This window comes from Petaurus breviceps, unplaced genomic scaffold (assembly GCF_028583685.1).
Source record: "Petaurus breviceps papuanus isolate PSGF00001 unplaced genomic scaffold, PetGlider_PUasm1.0 64, whole genome shotgun sequence".
NCBI classification, from domain to species: domain Eukaryota; kingdom Metazoa; phylum Chordata; class Mammalia; order Diprotodontia; family Petauridae; genus Petaurus; species Petaurus breviceps.
The window spans coordinates 1,510,377-1,531,423 of record NW_027186428.1 but is presented as its reverse complement, the minus strand read 5'-3'; the positions used below and the strand labels follow the sequence as shown (position 1 = coordinate 1,531,423).

The window sequence follows — 21,047 nt, the reverse complement described above, 5'->3', positions numbered from 1 at the left end:
TACATTGATAGTAGGAAACAACATTAGGAAACTGATCTATACAGCTTCTGGGGAGGGTGTTTGGGAGTTGAGACTTTGCTGAGAAAGTGGAGTGGGGGGCTGCAAGGAGTCTGAGGGAGTTCTGAAGTCAGGAAGAGACTTGTCCCCTGCAAATGGTCCTCTAGAGCAGAAAGAGATAGTTTCTCCCAGGGTGAGGCCAAAAAGGGCTAGCTCTGCAGATGTGAATAGGTATGCAATGCCTATGAGTGACGCTAAAATTAGGTTGTTACAGAGGGTCAAAGCCAAAATTAAGAAGTTCTCTTGCATGAATGCACACTCCAGTGTGTGTGTGTGTGTGTGTGTGTGTGTGAGTGTGTGCGCATGTACCCAAGTTTGGGAAAATTGTCATGCCCTTGTCTGGGGCAACCAAGTAACAGAATCACCACAGAACTTGAGTTAGAAAAGATGGTTAGCAGAATGGAATACCACAAAGGGTCAGTCAGCTTTTGAACTTGCATGAGATTTTGGAAGGCTACCTCGCTAAGACTCATGTGGCAAACCTGTATTCAAAGACTAGAGAGATGACCTGGTATTATGGGAGAAAGAGGAAGCATTCACTTGATTTCCTACTTCATGTAGATACTCTACAAAAGAGATTGCCACAGAGGGGATATAGGAAATTGGGGAAGGTCAGGGCTGGTGAGATGAAGGAGATGGAGTAATACTGGAATGAGAACACAACACAGCCCAGAGAAGAGAGAAGCATCACGTTGGCATCCATCTCTGCCAGCCTCTATCAGGTTTTGAAAAGTCAATAGCCACAGTAAACAGGTTGGAATGACAGTACAAAGCTGTACTGGGGCACTTGGCCTGGGAAGACTCACCCTCACCCAGCTCAAGGTCATCTTCATGTGTATGACCCATGGAAAGAAGGCAAGGAAGCCATACTGTGGATACAGAGTCAATGTCCAAAGATCCCAGAGGATCTGTTCCAAGTAGGAAAGAGGTATCCTATTTGTGAATATGAGAGACCAAGTGAACAGAGATGGCAATAAAATCACTTTCAGCACAGTACAAGCAAAGAAGAAGAGATATCCCTTCCAATTATAAGCTCCTTAAGGGCAGGGACTATCTTTTGCCTCTTTGTATCCCCAGTACTTAGCCCAGTGCCTTGCATGTAGCAGGTGCTTAATAAATGCTTATTGCTCTTTAAAAATTGATCTTTGGTTAAGACTATGGCTTGGATGGGTGTATGAATAATGAACAAATCACTGAATTTTGTTTAAGTATCATGAAAATCACCGAAAAGGGGAATACAAGACTGGGTTGATAACAAGAAACAAAGATGCACTCAAGAATAAAGGTCATCCTTTTAGGTCAATAGTAAAAACCTACTGGGGCAGCCAGGTAGCACAGCAAGTAAGAGCACTGGCTCCAGTGTTGAGAAGACCTAGAGATCGAATCCCGGGCTCAGACACTTAGCACCCACCCAGAAACACCTGGCCGTGTAACCTTGAGCAAATTACTTAACCCGATTGCTTAGGGGCGGCCAGGTGGCTCAGCGAATAAGAGCACCAGCTCCAGTGTCAGGATGACCTGGATCAAATCCGGGCTCAGATACTCAGCACCACACCCAGAAATAATAACTGGCCATGTAACCTTGAGCAAGTTACTTAACCCCAATTGCTTTAAAAAAAAATAGTAAAAACCTACCATTTAATATAGAAACAATTTGATAAGAGAAAATCACCAACAAGAAATAATCAAAGGATGAGGATTGTTTTCTGTTACAAATGTGTGCTGGTTGGTCATAAAGATCTATTGCACTGGGAAGGAGAATTATCACTTGATTCAGAGAAACCTGGTGCCCAAGGAACAAGTATCATGGAACAGGTAAGGTAATGTTATGAGGCCCAAATTTATAATCAAGAATTGAAGCAACAGGAGAGAGTTTTGCTGAAAAACTTTGCTATTCAGAGGATATTAGAGAAAATGACAAACCACACAGAACAGCCAAAGTGTGGGATAGCTCTGCTGAGGAAGAAACAGGAAAGTAAGATAGAGGGAAAATATACATTTACAAGAAATCAAAATGTTCCCACTGTGGATAAAAAGGATCCATCAGCTTGCTACAAAAGAACCTTTAAAAATACTCAAAAAGAAATTGCTACATTGAAACTACTTAAGAAGGATGAAGCCTGGCTTGTTCTTTTCCAGTCTACCCAGCGATCTCCTCACAAAGTATTGCTCTGAGCAGAGCAGTGACTATATGGAAAGCCAGCAAACCTCCCCAAGGTTCTGAGGACAAGAGACAGCCAGGCTGTTAGAGCCTGAAGAATCTGAGGCTGTGGCCACATCATGTGAAAGGAAGAGGTAAAGGTTCCTTCCCATATCTCACTTGCCTCTAAAACATGGTACTCTGCTTTTCTTTCCCCACTGCACCTTAACCCATCATCATAAGTATATTCAAGCACATTTCCATTCTACTTAAATTGATGGTAGGAATGGGAACCTCCTTGTTAGTTGACCATACAAGTACAGGATTTGGGCTAGAACGATAGTGGGTATGAAGGAAATCTGTTGGTGTTAGAGGACCAAAATATTATTCAACGGTGTGACATTACAGTATAAGCTCCTTGAGGGCAAGGATAATCTTTGGCCTCTTTTTGTATCCCTGGAACTTATTACAGTGCTGGGCACATAGTAGGGGCTTAATAAAAGTTCGTTGATTGATTGACTGACCATCAGTGCATATATTTTGGACAGACCCTGAATGCTACAGGGATAAAGAATGAGGGGATACAGGGTGAGAGATATTACAACTGGAAAGGACTTTGGAAGTCATCTAGTACAACCCCCTCATTTTGCAAATGAAGAAACTGAGTCTCAAATAAGGACTGTGAATTCCCCAAAGTCACACATAGTAATAAGTAACATTGTTGTTTGCTGTTGTTCAGGCCTCTTCATGACCCAGTGGACCATAGCATGGCAATAGTGTCCATAGGGTTTTCTTGGCAAAGATTCCGAAGTGGTTTGCCATTTCCTTTTCCGGTAGATTAAGGCAAACATGTTAAGTGAAGTGTCCAAGGTCACACAGCTAGTGTCTGAAGCCAGATTTGAACTCAAGGCTTTGTGACTCTAAGCCCAGTGCTCTGTCCACAGAACCACCTTGCCATCAGTAAGCGGCAATGCTGTAGTTCAAACCCAGGTTTCCATAATCCAAATAGAGTATTATTTCTAATGTGCCATACTGCAACTCATTTCAATTCAACTCAATTCAATTGAGTTGTTAGTAAATATGCAGTTATTAGCTTGAATGCTATATGAAATACCTTATGTGACGTGGCCCCACTCACAAGAACTTTATAAATTCTTATTAATTATAATCATATCCAGACTCCAGATCATATAGGCTTCTCCCCAGTGCCCTCTTCTCCTGCGAAAAGGCTCAGATCTATGTCAATCAAATATTGACTCTTTCAGGACCACATGAATACAGCTCTCAAAAGGTTGCTGTTGTGCTATGGAGGATTGGTGCAACGACCCAGGGCCACACAATCTGACAAGCTATGTAGGCAGGAGACAAAGCCTCTGTGTTACCTTAGAATCCATTCTCCCTACCCCACAGACCTTTCCTTTTACTCACTCTAAACACAAAATCTTTTCCTAGTGTCCACACTTGGAGGCTCATTCTCATTCACATCTCTTACCTAGAATTCTACTCTAATTCCTCATTCAGTTAAAATTATGAAAAGGCTCATCAGGGTGACTTTGAAGAGAGGGAGACTTTTGTCCAATGAGGAGAATACAGCTGAGCTAAGGATGAATTTATAGCAATCCCTAATTAGATTCAAATATGGAACAGATCTTAAGAGACCTCTAGGCCAAATCCCCATGGGAAAAAGCAGTGTCTTTGAGGAGCTTTATGGGTAAGGTGGTTTTGGGGTTCAATCTCTGGTTTATAGAAACAGCTGTAAAAAACTATAATGACATCCTTATCCCTTCTACCAGAGGAAAACAGGAAGAGAGAGATAGCAATGAAGGATGTAAGAAAAAAAAGTCCATTTCCAGGTGATGATGATGATGAAGCACTTTAAAGTTTGCAAAATCCTTTACATAAATCATAATATTCGATTCTCACAACAACCCTGTGAGACAGGTGCTACTCTTTCTTACTGGAAGTCAGACTCTTCTAGGACTCTGACAGGCAAGCTTTCTCTTCATCTTGCCTAGTGGTCATTTCCAAACCACTGTGAATACTTTCCCCTCCTCCCCCTTTCCAACTCCCCTTTATGTATTGTCTTCCCCTATTAGAACGTAAGTTCATTGATTTTAGGCCAAGATGACTTCCTGAAAAGGAGACAGATCACCAAACTCTCACATACTATAGCAAAACCCTGAAGTTTGCACCAAGCCAAATAATGATCAAGAAATCCAATGAGAATCTACAGTTGAGTGACTCCTTCTAATCCAGAATTGCACAAAAATTCATCTAGAAGCCCATATGTGCTGGCAAAGGGCAGGCTCCCTACCCCTACCAGAAAATACAGTGACAATGCAGGATACCCTACCAGCACAACCAGAGGTGACATATACAGACTTCAAGCCTCTGTGTCCAGAGACAGCAAGAGTAAAGGGCTCCCCAGAGAAAGTCCTGGGGTGAGGACCTTAGAACCCTAGGGAAGGGCAACAAGTAGCAGTTAGTGACTAATATGATCAGCATGGTAACAGTGAAAGGAAGATATTGTTGTATTGGAGGCTGGGACAACACAGGCTCAGGCAATTTTCTCAGGCCTCTAATTCTCTGTTCTGAGATACAGTCAAGAGTCCTAAAGATTCAGTGTTCTGAACTTCAAAGATGGGGTGGGGAGGGGGGAAACTAACCCCTGGATGTAGAGGTTACACCAAAACCTCTGTTTCTGTTTGTAGGTGACTCAGGGAGAAACCAACCAGAGCTAATCATTTCACCTTAAAGTCCATCAGGGGGCAGGGCTGGACCCTGGCACAAAGCCCCAGTTCAGAAACTATAGCTAGAGGGATGAGTAAATCAAAGAAAAAACAAATACAAAAATTTAATGTAGATCTAGAGGTTCCCCAAAAGAAGAGGTGAGTAACTATGTAACAACTACAAGTAGAGAATCAAAGGGGAAAAAGGGGGATTTCCTACAAATACTACATAAATACCTAGAAAATATGAAGCAAGAAATTTTTAGAGAGGGATAAGATAGAGAGAAATTCTGAAGGAAAGAAATGGAAGGAGAATAAATTGTTTAAAAGAAAGTAGCAAAATTTACCCAAGAAATGAATTCCTTGAAAACTAGCATAAAACAAATAAATATAAGTGATTCCATGAGATAGCAAGAAATATTAAAGCAATATCAAAAGATTGAAAAAATTGAAGAGAATATAAGATAACTGATATAAAAAATAACTGGCCTGGAAAATAGGTCAAAGAAAGAATTTAAGAAGCACTGGAATCCCTGAAAACAATGATTTTAGCAAAAAAAAGACATTATATTTTAGGAAATCATACATGAAAACTGCCTAAATCTATTATAATCAGAAGGTAAGTTAAAGAGAATTAATTCACCAATTATCTCCTGATACACATCCCAAAAGGAAAAGTTCCAAGAATGTCATAGCTAAAATCCAGAACTCTACAACAGAAAAAATATTGCAGGCATCCAAAACAAAACAAGTAAATACTGATGAGGTACAGGCTCTGGGAACCCCCTTCAGCTCTCTTTAAATCTTATTTGATGAGGCATTTGCCTGAGGCCATAAGCCTTTCATTATAGTTTGGCCCAAATCTGTTACTAGTCTAGCCCCTCCTTGTCCAGCTACTTCCTAAATCCTTGATCCTCCCCAAATATCTATACACCCTTGATCCTCCCCAAATATCTATACACCCTTAAACTAGCCTAGCCCTCCATAGTCTCCAGCTACTTTCCACCCTTAATCTCTTATCATTGAAGTCTGACCTCATTGACTCCTCCTGAAGACCCTTCCCAAACTCCTCCTCTAGACCACCCCTAGATTCCTCCCACAACCTTTCTGTATATAAGACCCCATCTTGCTTCCATGAGGTATGAGAGTACCTAAGAATTATCTAGTGCTAACTCATTTTGTCAGATGATTCTGGCCTGCTTGTCCAGTACAAGCATCACAAATACTGAGGCTCCTTAAGAGTTTACCCATTATGGTGAAATGCTTTACTTTGGCTGAGAGAAGACTTGAGTCGAATTCATTTGGCAGTACCCGGTGTGTTGGTATTTTGGGGTCTGGAGAACCCTTAACCCTATACCTCAACATTTTATGTTTCTTGACCTCTATAATACCAAAGAATCACATTCAGGATCACACAAGACCTGGCAGCTTCTATCATAAATGAGAAGAAATCTTGGAATATGATATTCCAAAAGGCTAGAGAGATAGACTTAAAATGTTAGGATAATTATAACTTATCCTACAAAGTTGAGTATAATAATACAGAGGAAAACAGATCTTTAATGCAATAGAGGAATTTAAAGTACTTTTAATGAAAAGAGCTGTGTATAAACTTTAATATACAAACACAGGAGTCCAGAGAAACATAGAAAGGTAAATATATTTGAACATTTGGAAGAAGCTATATGATGGTATAGTGCTAACATTCAATTAGAGGAAGAAGAAATGTGTCTTTTCAAACTTTAATATCATCAAAGGGTATTAAGGTTGTTGAATAAGAAAAACCAAGAAGATAAGTGAGGATCATAAGTGAGGATCGATTGATTCTGTTCTGAGGGCTTGAAGAGTGAAAAGAGAGGGGAAGGTAAAAGGGATATACTAGGGGCGGCCAGGTAGCACAGCGAGTAAGAGCACCAGCTCCAGTGTTGAGAAGACCTGGAGATCAAATCCCGGGCTCAGACACTTAGCACCCACCCAGGAACACCTGGCCGTGTAACCTTGAGCAAGTTACTTAACCCCAATTGCTTAGGGGCAGCCAGGTGGCTCAGCCAGTAAGAGCACTGGCTCCAGTGTCAGGATGACCTGGATCAAATCCGGGCTCAGATACTCAGCACCACACCCAGAAAAAACTGGCCGTGTAACCTTGAGCAAGTTACTTAACCCCTATTGCTTAAAAAAAAAGGGGGGGGATATACTAGTAAAGACAGGAGAAAGAAAGTGTGAAAGTTGATGTTTCTCATAATTGGGATCTCTGAGGAGTGGGGTGGAGGAGCCAGAGTGGGTATTAGATTAACCTCATTCTTATCTGATATGGACAAAGAAAGATTGGATATACAAACAATTTAATGTTGAAATTCACCTGAGGGTGAGCAAAGAGAGAAAACAGTAGGGGATGGTGGAGGAAGCCACAAGCAAAACAAACTCCCTGCTACTAAAGGGAAGATTAAAGGCGAGAGGGATGTGAATTCCTTGAAGTCAAAAACTGCCTTACTTTCTGGCATTTGTCTTCCCAGTGCTGAACACATAGCAAGCACTTAATATCTTTTCCTTCATTTTATAGGTGAAGAAATAGAAGATGCAAAGGTTAAGTGACTTGCCCAGGGCCACACAGATAATAATTACCTGAAATAGAAAGTAGACTGGAATCTTCCTGACTCCAGATTCTATCCACTATACTGCCTAGCTGCAGAGAAGCAAGTGTCTGTAGCAGATCTGCTGAATCACTTCAGTAGAGAATATTAGATCCTATTATGCTTCCTGTTAGTTGGCACACATTCACTGGGAATTATATTCCACCTTAAATGCTCTCTTTCAGCAAAGTATTTTTAATAAATGTGTCAAAAATCATGCGAGATTCCTTGAAAGATATAACAATAGAGATAACTTTGTTGAATGACCTTCTGACTATTTACAATAAGCTATGCCCAAGACAGGAAGCATGCTCACTATATAGGTATTTGCTGTTGAGATAGAGAATGTTCCAGCACAGAAATGGAATTGAAATGGAAGCTGATTACCAGAGAAGGCAAGGTCCTCCAGATGCATCTGTTTCCTTCTTGTGTTGATTTGCATCAAGTCAGGGCAGGGGTGGGGTGGAGTGGATTTCCAAGCTTCCTCAATGAGATCCATAGTCACACAAAAAATATTTAGCTCCATATAGGAAAAAACCAAGTGGATGAAGAATGTCTATCATCCAGACTATGATACAAAAGTTAGATGAAGTTTGTCCATCAGTTCAAATATTTTAAACATATATCTTGCATAGCTTAATGCAAGGAATCCATGGATGGGTAAGCAATTTTCATAATATTAGGGTGTGCTTGTCTTCTTGTTAGACAGCAGGTACATCCCATACAAGTAACTACAGTGGCTCCGTCAATGTCCCACTCACAGCAGCATTGTTGTCAATGCTTGACTCAGCCATTTTTTCTCTACTTATGCTCCAGAAGCAATGAGAAAAGGCTTTTCCAGGCCAAAAATGAACTGGTTTTTAAGAGCCAGAAACAGACATTTTCAAATCCTAGCAAAGTTGATCTTCATTGTTGGTAGATTGGGTTAGGGTGTGCCTCTGGATTAGGTAATTGTTTTAATGGAAGAAAAGAGACCCATTGCTGAGGAATTAGATTAAGGCAGGTTTTTCTAGCCATTATGGAACACACCCATCATAAGTAGGGCATTGGTATTTCTAATCAGGGATTCCGATGTGAAAGATATTCTTTGTTAGATTTTTAAAAAGAATTTCAATAACTGAGAAACATCTTGGGCTAGAAGGAGAAAGTTCTGTTATACATGTTATATGAAATGGGGCTAAATGATTGAAAGGGCCACTTAGCCAGGCATCCTATTGATGAGGTGCAGGCTCTGGGACCCCCCCCCCCCCTCTTTGAACTCTGATTGAATCATCCCATTTGATGAGGCATTTGCATGAAGCCATAAGCCTTTCATTGTGGCTCTGCCCAAACCTAGGTTACTAGCTTGGCCCTCCATTGTCCATCTACTTCCCACCCTTGAGACTATCAAAATATCTGTACCCAAATTAACTGCTACTTGACCTCATTAATTCCTCCTGAAGACCCTCCCCAAACTCATTACTGGAGTCTGACCTCATCTGACTCCTCCTGAAGACCCTCCCCAAACTCCTTCTCTAGACCACCCCGAGATTCCTCCCACAATCTTTCTGTATATAAGATCCTATCTTGTCTCCATGTGGTGTGAGAGAGCCATAGAATAACCTAGCAAGGACTTACTCTGTGTCAGATGATTCTGGCCTGCTTGTCCAATACAAGCCTTACAGATACCAAGGCTCCTTAAGAGTCTATGGCAAACTTTTAATAAACTGCTTTTCTTTGGCTGAGAGAAGACTTGAGTTGAATTCATTTGGCAGAACCTAGTGTGTTGGTATTTTGGGGTCTCAAGTACCCCTAACCCTATACATCATCATTTTATGATGACCCTCTTCATTTTTATGGTTCCCTGGGGAATGATGAGGTGTAGGCTCTGGGTACCCCCTTGAACTCTGATTAAATCATCCCATTTGATGAGGCATTTGCATGAGGCCATAAGCCTTTCATTGTGGCTCTGCCCAAACCTAGGTTACTAGCTTGGCCCTCCATTGTCCATCTACTTCCCACCCTTGAGCCTATCAAAATATCTGTACCCAAATCAACTGCTACCTGACCTCATTAACTCCTCCTGAAGACCCTCCCCAAACTCATTACTGGAGTCTGACCTCATCACTATAATGCCTGGAACCTGGGAGCTTTGCTTGGCTAATATTACCAACTGGGAGCTCTACAGAGGGTATGGAGTATGATAGGTGAGCCCTGATGCCATGAAGTAGGTGGTAAACTGGATTCACAGGATTTGAGAAATGGAGGGACTTGAATAGCCTGAAAGGGATCCCCACCATAATATATCTGTCAGCTAGCCTCTCTTTGAGGACCATCAAGGACAGGGCATGACTCACCACCTCCCCAGGCAGGCCTTTCCACTTTTGTAAACCCCTAATTAGAAAATTTTCCAGATATCAGTCTAAATTGACCTCTTTATCATTTCCATTTATTCTTTTTGGGTTTATGCCACAGGAGTCAAACAGAACAGATCCAATTGCCCCTCCATACAGAAGCCTTTCAGATGCTTGGAGACAACTATTGTTGCCTTCAAAACTCTTTTTCAGGCCGGACACTCCCTGTTGCTTCCACCTATCCTCATATGATGTGGACTCAAGGCCTTTTACCATCTAGGGTCCCCTCCTCTGGACACTCTCTAGCTTATTAATGTCCCTTTTTCCCCAACCATTGCACCGAGAACTGGACACAATACTCCAGATGAAGTGTCTTGAGGGTAGAGTACAATGGGACTATCCTCTCCCTAATTCTGGAAACCGTTCCCCTCTTACTGAAGCCCAAGATCACACTAACCTTTTGGGTACCACATCACACACTGATCCATATTGAGTTTGAAATCCACCAACACCCCCAGATCTTTTTCAGAACAACTGCTATCTAGCCGTGCCTCTCTCACCTTATATTTGTGAAGTTAAAAACTTTTTTTTACACAATTCTGAGACTTTACATTTATTCCTACTGAATTCCGTATTATTAGATTAAGCCCAATGTTCTAGTCTTCCAATATCCTTTTGGATCCTATCATCCAGTGCATTAGCAATCCCTCCTAGCTTTGTGTCATCTATAAATTTGGTAAGCAAGGCATGGGCATCTATGCCTTTATCCAAATCATTGCTAAGAATCTTAACACAGGGCCAAGCAAAGCATTCCACTGGTGACTTTTTTGTCTCAATGGCATTGAACTGTTAATAGCTACTCTGAGTCTGGCCGTGAAATGAGTTCTGAATATCAAAGTTGCCATCCTCTAAGGCAGGGAGTGGTTTCCAAGTTTGTTTTTATTTTGCACCCTTATCGGTGATCTTTTTCCCCCTAGTGTGCTGGGGTGGAGCATGTGGGATTTTCCTAATGTTATCTGCACAGCTACTGCTCCAGGGGCTAGGGTCAGGATTAGGATATAATTGCCTTGGTGGCTGACACCCAGTTCAAAGGGGGCAAGTTGGGAGTTAGAAAGGGAGGGTGATGTGTGAAAGGAAGGTGTGGTTGTTTTGGAGATTGGCTATAGCAACGAGAATGGGATGTGACACATCTTACCAGTAAATAATTGGTCACACACTCATGACTGAGTAATCTACAGCCCCACATATGGAAACAGCCGCTCTAAGGGGTGTTAACGTTGGGCGCTCTATAGCCTATCCTTCAGTCCCCTAGGTTTACAGCCTCAGTTCCACCCTGGACTCTTCAGTCTTCCTCACCCTACAAGGCCAACCAATTGCCAAATCTTGTTATTTTTACCTTCACCACATACACACATACACATACATATACTGGCATTGTCCACTACTAACATTCCTTAGGGTAGTTATTTCCATAGATACATAGATAGGCAGACAATATAGATAGTCAGACGTGAGATAGAAAGACAGACAGACAGCCATGACGAATAGATAGATAGGCTGTGATAATCATTTCAGATCATTTAAACCCCAATAAGGACCAGAGCCTGAACTAATCCACCAGAAGAAGCACCTCGGCCTAACAGATCTGAGTAAACTCAGAGAATGCCTCCTGTGCCAACCAGGCCAGAGAGAGCTGACCAGAGCATTCTTCTGTTACTGACTACCAAGACAGGGTGCCTTAAGCAGACACTGCCTTGAATAATGGGGCTTTTTCTTATCTTAATATTTTTTTTGACATATACTATGTTATGCCATGTTAATGGTAAAGAAAACACAGATATCCTGGGTCATAATTTCAGTGGACACATTGTCAACTCTCTTATTATATTTATGACCTATTCAATTAAGAAAAGTCCTTTTCTCATACTATGGTTAAACATATATGGAGATCATAAATTTGGGTGACACAGACATGCTGAGTTGAAATTGTTCTAAAACATATTTAAGGCTGGTCATTCTTTTATCAGACACTTAGAATTTATGTTTTGGCTACATGCAAGCACATATCTGCTAGCTTTAAGGGAATAAACAATATGAATTTATATATCACCTGACCTGTTTGCCTCTTTTAACCAAAATTTCAGGTTGACAATAGATGGATGGATGGATGGATGGATGGATGGATGGATGGATGGATGGATGGATGGATGGATATCCTTTTCTCTCCATTCACATAGTGACCACTTTAGTTAGGGCCTTTATTTTCTTTCACCTGGACAATAGTCCAGCAGTAGGCTTCTAGCTGATCTCCTTGTCTCCAATCTCGCCTTCCTAAAATCCATCTGCCACACAGATGCCAAAGTAATTCTCTTAACCCACACATTGATTCTGTCACACATACCCCCTATTCAATGGTTCCTTGTTACCTTAGATTTAAATATACAGTCCTCTGGCTGACATGTAAAGCTTTTCAGATATGGTCCCTTCCCATCTTTCTGGTCTTTTAAAGCATGACTCCCCCCTACACAGTCTACCATGCAATCACTCAGGCTTCTTGCTGTTCTTTACACACTGTGCTTCTCTCATCTCTATGCCTTTGCTTAGCTGCCCCCAGTGCCTGCAATGCTCTGACCACTGACCTCTACCACTTGATTTCCTCACCTTCCTTCAAGACTCAGTTAAAGTCCCATCCCAGCTGCTAGTGGCTTCCCCCTTGAGATTATCTCCCATCTATTCTCTACATGTCTTGCACACACACACACACACACACACACATGCACACGCACACACATGCACTCGAGTTTTATCCTCCATTAGAATGTATGCTACTTGAGGGCAGCAACATTTTTTGTCTTTCTTTGGCTCTTCCAGACTTAAGCACAGTAATTGGCATGTACTAAGAACTGAATAAATGCTCACTGACTGTCCTCCATGCCTAGAAAGCCTTCCTTATCTTTATTTTATTTATTTTTACCTTTCAGAATTCCCTGGCTTCCATCAAAACTCAGCTCAACTTCCACCTTTTGGGGGAGGCCTTTCCTGTGCTCCCCCATCCACCAGTAAACTTCCTTTCTAAGGTTCCCTTCCATATATTCTGTATGTATCTTGTAAATGTCTATTTGAGTATTTGCTGACAGAATTAGAATATAAGCTCCTTGAAGGCAGGGGCTGTTTATTTTCTTTGTATCTCCAGAGCTTAACACAGTGCCTGACACATAGTAAATGTCAAATAAATGCTAGTTGAGTGATTGATGCACGTCCCTGATCGGCTAACCTGGAAGGACCAGACTGTCATCAGGATTCTAGAAAGGAGAATTTAGGAAGGCAGACAAGCCCTAGAAGTGGGCAAATAAAAAAACTACCCAGAGACTGAGGCTTCAGTAATGTGGTCATCCTGGGCCCACCTGGACTGGCTTTTCCTGTGTGGGGGCCTGCAGTCCCCTAGCAGCAGAGCGACCAATCAGAGCGAGGCTTCTATGGACCCACTCTTACAGCTCTTCATTTCATGCCCCAAGGTCCAAGTCAGTTTAGACTCCACCCATTCACTACCCTGGGGTTTTCTTTTCCCTGGTCTAACTCTGGGAATGTAAAACACTCAATCAGGTGGGTGAAACAAGTCCAGATCTGAATACAGACTGTTCCTAGTCTCCCCAGGTTTCCACAGTTTGGGGCACAGGGTTCCTGCTCTAGGGCTTTGAGCAGGTTCCCCACCTGCCACACCCCTCTTTCTTCTAGGCACTCTCTTCCTCTCACAAGCACACTGACTCAGCTGCAGTCAGACTTCCTTTAGCTGAGTACCTAACTAATCCCTATCTCTCTCTTCCTCCCTTCCTCTTTCCCCTTTTCTCCATGGCTTTTTTTTTCTCTCCATCTCAGTCTCTTCTCTCTCTTTCATATACAGACTTTCTCTGTTACAAATATACCTGATTTTTACTTTAATCATGCAATCATTGCTCTGTCCTGCACCAAAAACATACCAGGTGGCCAATCTCAGGGCCAAGACAAATCACCCTCAGGGATCACTAGCTTCAAGGTTTGCCTGGATGCTTTTAACTTGGGCCAGGAATCCTTTGGGTGCTCAGCTAACAGCTGCCTGCAGCTGTATTCCTGAAACACTGCACCTGACTCTCTGCACAACTGTCTTCTTTTCCACTCAATGTTCCCTGGAGTCCAATAGAGAAGCCCTCCCTGTGGTATAAGGAGTCCAGGGGTAAGGTGAAAGGGTCTCTTTTGGCCTTGCTTCAGGGGTCAGGCACAACCAAATGGGCAGAGGCCTTAACCAATTTTAGGCCCTCACCTCTACCTTGTAGAACCTCTAGCTTCCTTTAAAACAGTTCAGTTTTCTGCTTCTACTTGTGGCCTTTCCTGACTGGTCTCCATTGTGTTGACCTTATAAAAGTTTGGTTCAAGGAGACAGACAAATAGCAATACAAAATTACAACATTTATTCCCCCAAAGCTAGCAGACTTGCACAAGGGCTTAGGAGAGCTCTCTCTTAACTGCTGAACAAAAAGATGAGAGGGCTTACGTACATTTTAGGACCATCCCAATTCAGAGTGGCTGTGTCACACAAATTTGTGATCCCCATAAATGTTTAATCATTGTATGAGAAAGGGATTTTCTTAATTGAATAAACAGTTAATACAATAAAACAAGAGAGTTGACAAAGTGTCCATTGAAATTATGATCCAGAGTATCTGTGTTTTCTTTACCATTAACATTCCATAACATAGTATATGTCCAAAAATATTAAGATAAGAAAAGGTCCCATCACTTAAGTTAATGCCTCGAGTTAAGGGTCTCATCCTTAGGGCCATAAAGTAGCCTCATCTGGTTTATTGACATAAGGAGAGGTATTCTCTGAGCTCACTCAGAGAGCAAAGACAAAGCTGGAGCTGTTTGGAATTTATGATCTCAGGCTGCCTGTTTTAAATCCTACTTCCAGCCTTATCTGGTCTCTGGGGTTGCTGACACAGAAAAAAAACAACCCTTTTCAAAGTGAGGCAAAGTATTTGGTTTGATTAATTCAGACTTTGGCAAAAATATGATATTTAATGATTATCAGTTGTTAACAGTTGCAAATGCTTTCTTTCTTCTCAAATGATCTTGTATTTGTTTATGCCCATATATTCTTTTTTAAATAATATTTTATTTTGTTCCCCCCAATTACAAGATAATTCAGGTGAGGTAGGGCATGCTCCCTTTGCAGGAAGAGTGGTTCTAAGTAAGCTATCACAGGTGAAGAATGAGCCTGAGAAAGAAAATGGGTGTGTCTGGAAAGCACTGAACTGAAATTACAGGCAGGCAGGGGAGGGTTGTAAGTAAGGTGGATTTTAGGGTGTGTGAAGTGGATTTTTGTTATTATTTTTTATTTATTTATTTTATTTATATTATTTATTATTTATTTATGCTTAAATTTTAAATATCCACTGTGACTGTGCAGTGAGATACAGGGATGAGATGAGGTAAACTTGTGAGGCTATTGTGGGGAATATGCCTTTTTTGTCTATTGTCCTATAAAGCAGGTGGGCACTGGTCAAGGGGTAGGGAACCCTTAGGACTGAATGCTGTGTGTGCCTTGACTGGCCCCCATCAAGGCTTGGGATGCCTTAGTGCCCCTTGTCCTTACCTCAAAATACCATGCAACTTGTACCAAAAGAATTGCTTTTGTCCCCCATATCCTGTGTCATTCATCTTCCTCATCCTGTGTCATGACAATTTTTCCTTATTTTGCAAACAACCACCTTCCTTACCTTGTTTGTACTTATCCGGTCCCTAAATCTCCACCCCCCCCCCCCCCCCCAGAAACCCTAAAATTACATTATCATCCCACAGGCTGGGTAACTTTTTGTGTATATAAGTCTGGTCCTTTACCTATATCAATGCCTTTGTTTAGCTCCTTGCTAAGTCTCAGGCCTGCATGCTTTTGCATTAATAAAGCTCCCTTTAGCTAAAGAGAAGGTCTGATCGAATTCTTTCAAAAATCCGAACCAACTCCCACAACTCTGACCCTTAACACCTGGGTTAGACTCTCAGCACCTGAACTATGATAACGCTTCCTATGTGGTCTCTTTTCTTCTAAACTCCATTCTATCTTCCACACAACAACCAAAATCATCTTCCTAAGGCACAGACCTGATTATGATTGTCACTTCTCCTCTTAAAAATATTCAACAGTTTGTTATTGGTTCTAGGACAGGTATTCTTAACCAGAGGTCCATGAACTCATTTTAAAAGATATTTAAATAACTATTTCATAATAATTAGTTTCCTTTGTAACCCTGTGTGTTTTATTTTAGGTGTTTAATAATGTTATTCTGAGAAGAGGTCCATAGATTTCACCAGATTGCAAAAGGGGGTCCATGGCTCTGTCTCTCTTTCCCTTTCTCTGTCTCTGTCTGTCTGTCTGTCTCTCTCTGTCTCTCTCTCTCTCACACACACACATGTTTAGAATCCTGCTCTAGGGCAAAATAGAGACTCTTGAGCATGTCTTTTAAAGCCCTCCACAATCTAGCTCACAGCTATCTTTCCAGATCTTTCATTTTATACCCCTTCCTTATTTCTGTTGAGGGGATCATTCTCTTTCTAATCAATCACATCATTCTTGGGACTTCCTTCTCTGTCTTCCCCCATTTCTAATCAGTGGCCAAGTCCTCTCAATTCTGCCTCCATCACTTCTAATTTCTCTGTCCTCTTCTCTCACACAGCCACCACCCTAGCTCAGTTTGCCATATCTCACTTGAACTATTGCAGTGGCTTCTTAGTATGTCTTCAGACTTTCCCCATCATAAGCCATCCTTCACTCTGCTGCAAAATTGATATTCTTAAAGTGCATATCTGACCACGTCACTCCCCAGCTCAAGAACTTTCAGCTTCTCCCTATTGTCTCTGGGATACAATGCATCCTCTTTCTCTAACCTATTTTTTCCAGAATGTTAGTCCCCTTCAAACTCTCTGCCAAAACGTCTTACTTATTGTTCCTGCTATACAATGTTCTATTTCTTTGCCTTTTACACAGGTTGCCCCCTTGCCTTGAATGTCCTCTCTCCTTACCTCTATCTTGGAGAATCTCTAGCTTCCTTCAAAACAGTTCAATTCTCTGCTTCTATTTGTGGCCCTTCCTGACTGGCCTCCATTGTTAACATTTGCAAATGCTTTCTTCCTTCTCAGATGATCTTGTATTTATTTATGTATGCCCATATATTATTTTTAAAATATTTTATTTTTTTCTCCCCAATTACATGTAAAAACAATTTTTAACATTATTTTTTTCAAAATTTTGAGTTTCAAATTTTATTCTTCCTTCCCTATCCTCTCCCAACCCTGAGATGATAAGCAATCTGATATAGGTTATATGTAAAACATTTCTATATTAGTCATTTTGTGCAAGAAGATTCAAAAAAAAAGGAAGGAGAAGAAGAAAAAGAAAGAGAGAGAAAGAAAGTAAAAAATAGTATACCTCAGCACATATTCAGATAAAACATCAGTTCTTCCTCTGGAGGTGGATAATATTTGTCATATGAGTCCTTTGGGACTGTCTTGGATCATTGTATTGCAGAGAATAGCTAAGTCATTCACAGTTCTTCAGTGTACAATATTCTCTTGTTTCTGATCACTTCACTTTGTATCAGTTCATGTAAATCTTTTCAGGTTTTTTCAAAATCATCCTGCTTGTCATTTCTTATATGTGTTCATATATTCTTGTCCTCTCACTCTCTCTCCCTCTCTCTCCCTCCCTCCCTCTCTCTCTCTCTCTCTCTCTCTCTCTCTCTCTCTCTCTCTCTCTCATCTCTCTGTCTGTCTGTCACTCACTCACTCACACACACACACCTTCAGTAGAATGTAAGCTCCCTGAGGGCAGGGACAATTTTATTTTTCTCTTTGTATACATAATACCGGTGATTAATACATGTTTATTGAATCGAAATGAAATGGACTAGAAGACCAGTAGGAAGAGAGTTATGGTCTCAGGAGACTGGAGATAAATGGTACAAACTTTAGTTGTTGTTATGGTAATAGGAATTTGAAGATCTTCCCTGCTCCTTAATAGGCCAAATGTAATCACATGGAGCCTGTGGTGGGAGGAGTTTGCTGAAGGGTAGAGCAGAGCTGAGAGGAAGCTGGGAGTCAGAGCAGTTAGAAGGGAGGGAGGAGAGGACACAGGCAAGGAGACAGGTAGCTAGGTATGTTGTTGCCCCCTGCAGTGATAAGGTGTATTAACATCTTTGTTACTATGATGGATTTGGTTTTCTGGTATTTGGATTCAGTTTTCTGGTATTGGGATTTGACTTTCTGGTATCTGAATAAATGTTTTGCTTCTATCTTCTATATGGAAAATCTGTTATATTTTGTGATTCAGAACTATGCCAGCATATTCCTAGTCACCGTGGGTACTGTGAATAGCATGTTGATGCTATGGTTGTACAGATTAATTGACACTAGGAAAATTGGCTAATAATAGATGGTTTCAATATATGGGCAAGTGTTTAATGACTATCGAAGACAATGATCAGCAGAAATGAGCTGATTTTTCACAAGTCATATACCTCTGTCCCAGAGAGTAGAAGGGGAAAGGAAGGACCTGTGAAGGGAAACTAGTGCGACAACACTTGGGGGCAGGGGAATTAAGCTGTGGTGTAGGAAGGCAGTAGCTGCTGCCCATAGCTCTGATGAGAACACCAGTTTCTTTTTTCCATCCTGAAGTAGTAGGCAGCTTATGAACAAGAAGAATCTAGGCCTCTGGACTGATGTTCCTTAAATTAAACTTTATGCTGTGGCTACAGAACTGAGTATGTTGACAGGATGGTGAATGAGAACAAGGGGAAACCTCAGCATAGTGGTACAGTATAGCTCTGGTCAGTCTTGTTTCCTGCAGGCCACCAGCAGAAAGGACCCCATTATTGCTCTCCATCTTCTATTCACACCAACTTGAATTCATACTTCATGATGTAATTATCCTATAAGTAGGTTCACAGTCTCATTGGAATTTTAGTCCTGGCAACTCCAATTGGGTCCATTTCTGAGACCAGTGATTTCATGGGACACTTGGTCCTTTCCTACTGAGTGACCATGACCCATACTCCTTCCCCTACCTTCATGTAGAGAGAGAAAGGGGGAAAACACAAGATTGGAAAACCTGTTTACTGTATCTAGAAACTACTCTTATGATCTGGGGTGTATTGTAGTAGGGTGAAGGAAGAAAAAAGGAAGTAGATACTAAAAGTCAGCACCGAGAGGATAGAAAGTAGTCAAGAATTATGCATAGGAGATTTCTGAGATCTGAACTAAGCAAGCTCAGGAGAAAAGGAAGGTTGGGAAGGCTTGGCTAGAGGAGTTAGAGATTATCACCTATAGAAATTAGGAAAACGGAAGTCTTGGGCTGAAGGTAAGGGACTGATGCTCTGGGAAATTGATTAAGTCTGCAAGACCCATGATGGATCTCTTCAAATTCCCTCTTTTAAAGATGAGGAAACTGAGATCAATTGGGGTAAATGATGTTCCTACATTTTCACAGCAAGTTATCAGAGGAGCATGTCTTGACCCTGACTCCTAGGTGTAGGCCCTCTCTATTCTAGCTAACTGCCTTTGGTGTTCAAACCACAGCAATTGTCCCTGTGCTCCTGCCTAGATCCACATGGCCTAATGCCCAGAACTCAGCAAGATTTAAGAGACTTTATTTTTCACCCTATGCCCCCAAGGTTGGTCACACTAGATTCCCTTCAAAGGTCCTTCCTTTCTCCTTCTACTCTTTGGGACAGAGGTATATGACTTGGGAAAAATCAGCTCATTTCTGCTGATCATTCTCTTTGATAGTCATTAAGCATTTGCCCATATATTGAAACCATCTATTATTAGCTAATTTTCCTAGTGTCAATCATTCTGTACAACTGTAGCATCAACATGCTATTCACAGCACCCACGGTGACTAGGAATGAATGGTATGGCTCAGAAGCATCTAGAATTGACCTCTTTTCTCTTCTCATCCTCAGAGCCCCAGGTGGGCCTGAGGTCGAGATTTCAGAGTTCCCTTTGGCCCACACATATTTGATTCATTGTTGTACCTGTATAGAATCCTGTTAGAAGAGAGTACTTCATTTATTTCAGGGAAGAAAGAGGGTCAGGGACCAGTATAGACCATGCCAAACATGTCCTTGAGTCTTCAAGATAGGGATACCTTCTCCCAAGTCAGACCAGGGATCCTATGGAGCACCATCATAAGTAATGGGATTTTCAAGTTCTTTCCAAGAATTCAGAACCTCATCTCATCTGATTAGGTTTCTCTTCTCAATGGTATTCCCTGAACACTGAAATGGGCACTTTTCCTCCTCTATACCCAGGGTGAGAAGGCTGGAAACCCCTGGGAGAACTGGAGGGCTAAAGTTTAGTCTGGGAGGAAGGAGAAAGGGAGAGTAGGGAATAGCTGACTAAATCATGGTATGTGAATATAATGGAATATTATTGAGCCATAGGAATTTCTTAATAAGACAGACTCAGAGAATCCTGGGAAGACTGACATAAACCTGTATAGAGTGAATTGAGGAGAATGAGGAGAATAATTTATGTAATGATCATAATAATGTAAAAGAAAACAATTTTGAAAATCTTCAGGACTTAATGCATTGACCAATCATGACTTTAGATGATTGATTATGATGCATACTTCCCACCTCTTAGCAGAGAGATGATGATAGACTAGCCCAGGGGTGGGGAACCTGCAGCCTTGAGGCCACATGTGACCCTCTGGGCCCTCAAGTGCAGCCCTTTGACTGAATCCAAACTTCACAGTACAAATCCCCTTAATAAAAGGATTAATTCTTTAAAACTTGGACTCAGTCTCATGTGACCTTGAGGCCAAAAGTTCCCCACCCCTGGACTAGAGGCATAGAAAAAACATTAATGTTCAGATACAACTGATGTGTTCATTATTTTACTTGACTATATTTATTTCTTAAGCTCAGCTAGGTTGGTGTGGTAGATAGAATGTCAGACTGGAAGTCAGGAAGACTCATCCTCATGAGTTCAAATCTGACCTTATACACTAGTTGTATTATCCTGAACAAGAAGACACTTAGCTCTATTTGCCTCAGTTTCCTCATCTGTAAAATGGGCTAGAAAAGGAAATGGCAAGCCAATCTAGTACCTTTACCAAGAAAACCCC

General features: G+C 41.4%; 1 protein-coding gene across 3 annotated transcripts in view; it reads right to left on the bottom strand.

Moving 5' to 3' along the window:
• Nucleotides 1-21,047, bottom strand: part of AMN (amnion associated transmembrane protein) — a 78,560-nt gene that overhangs the window by 34,503 nt on the left and 23,010 nt on the right. The window lies entirely within an intron of this gene.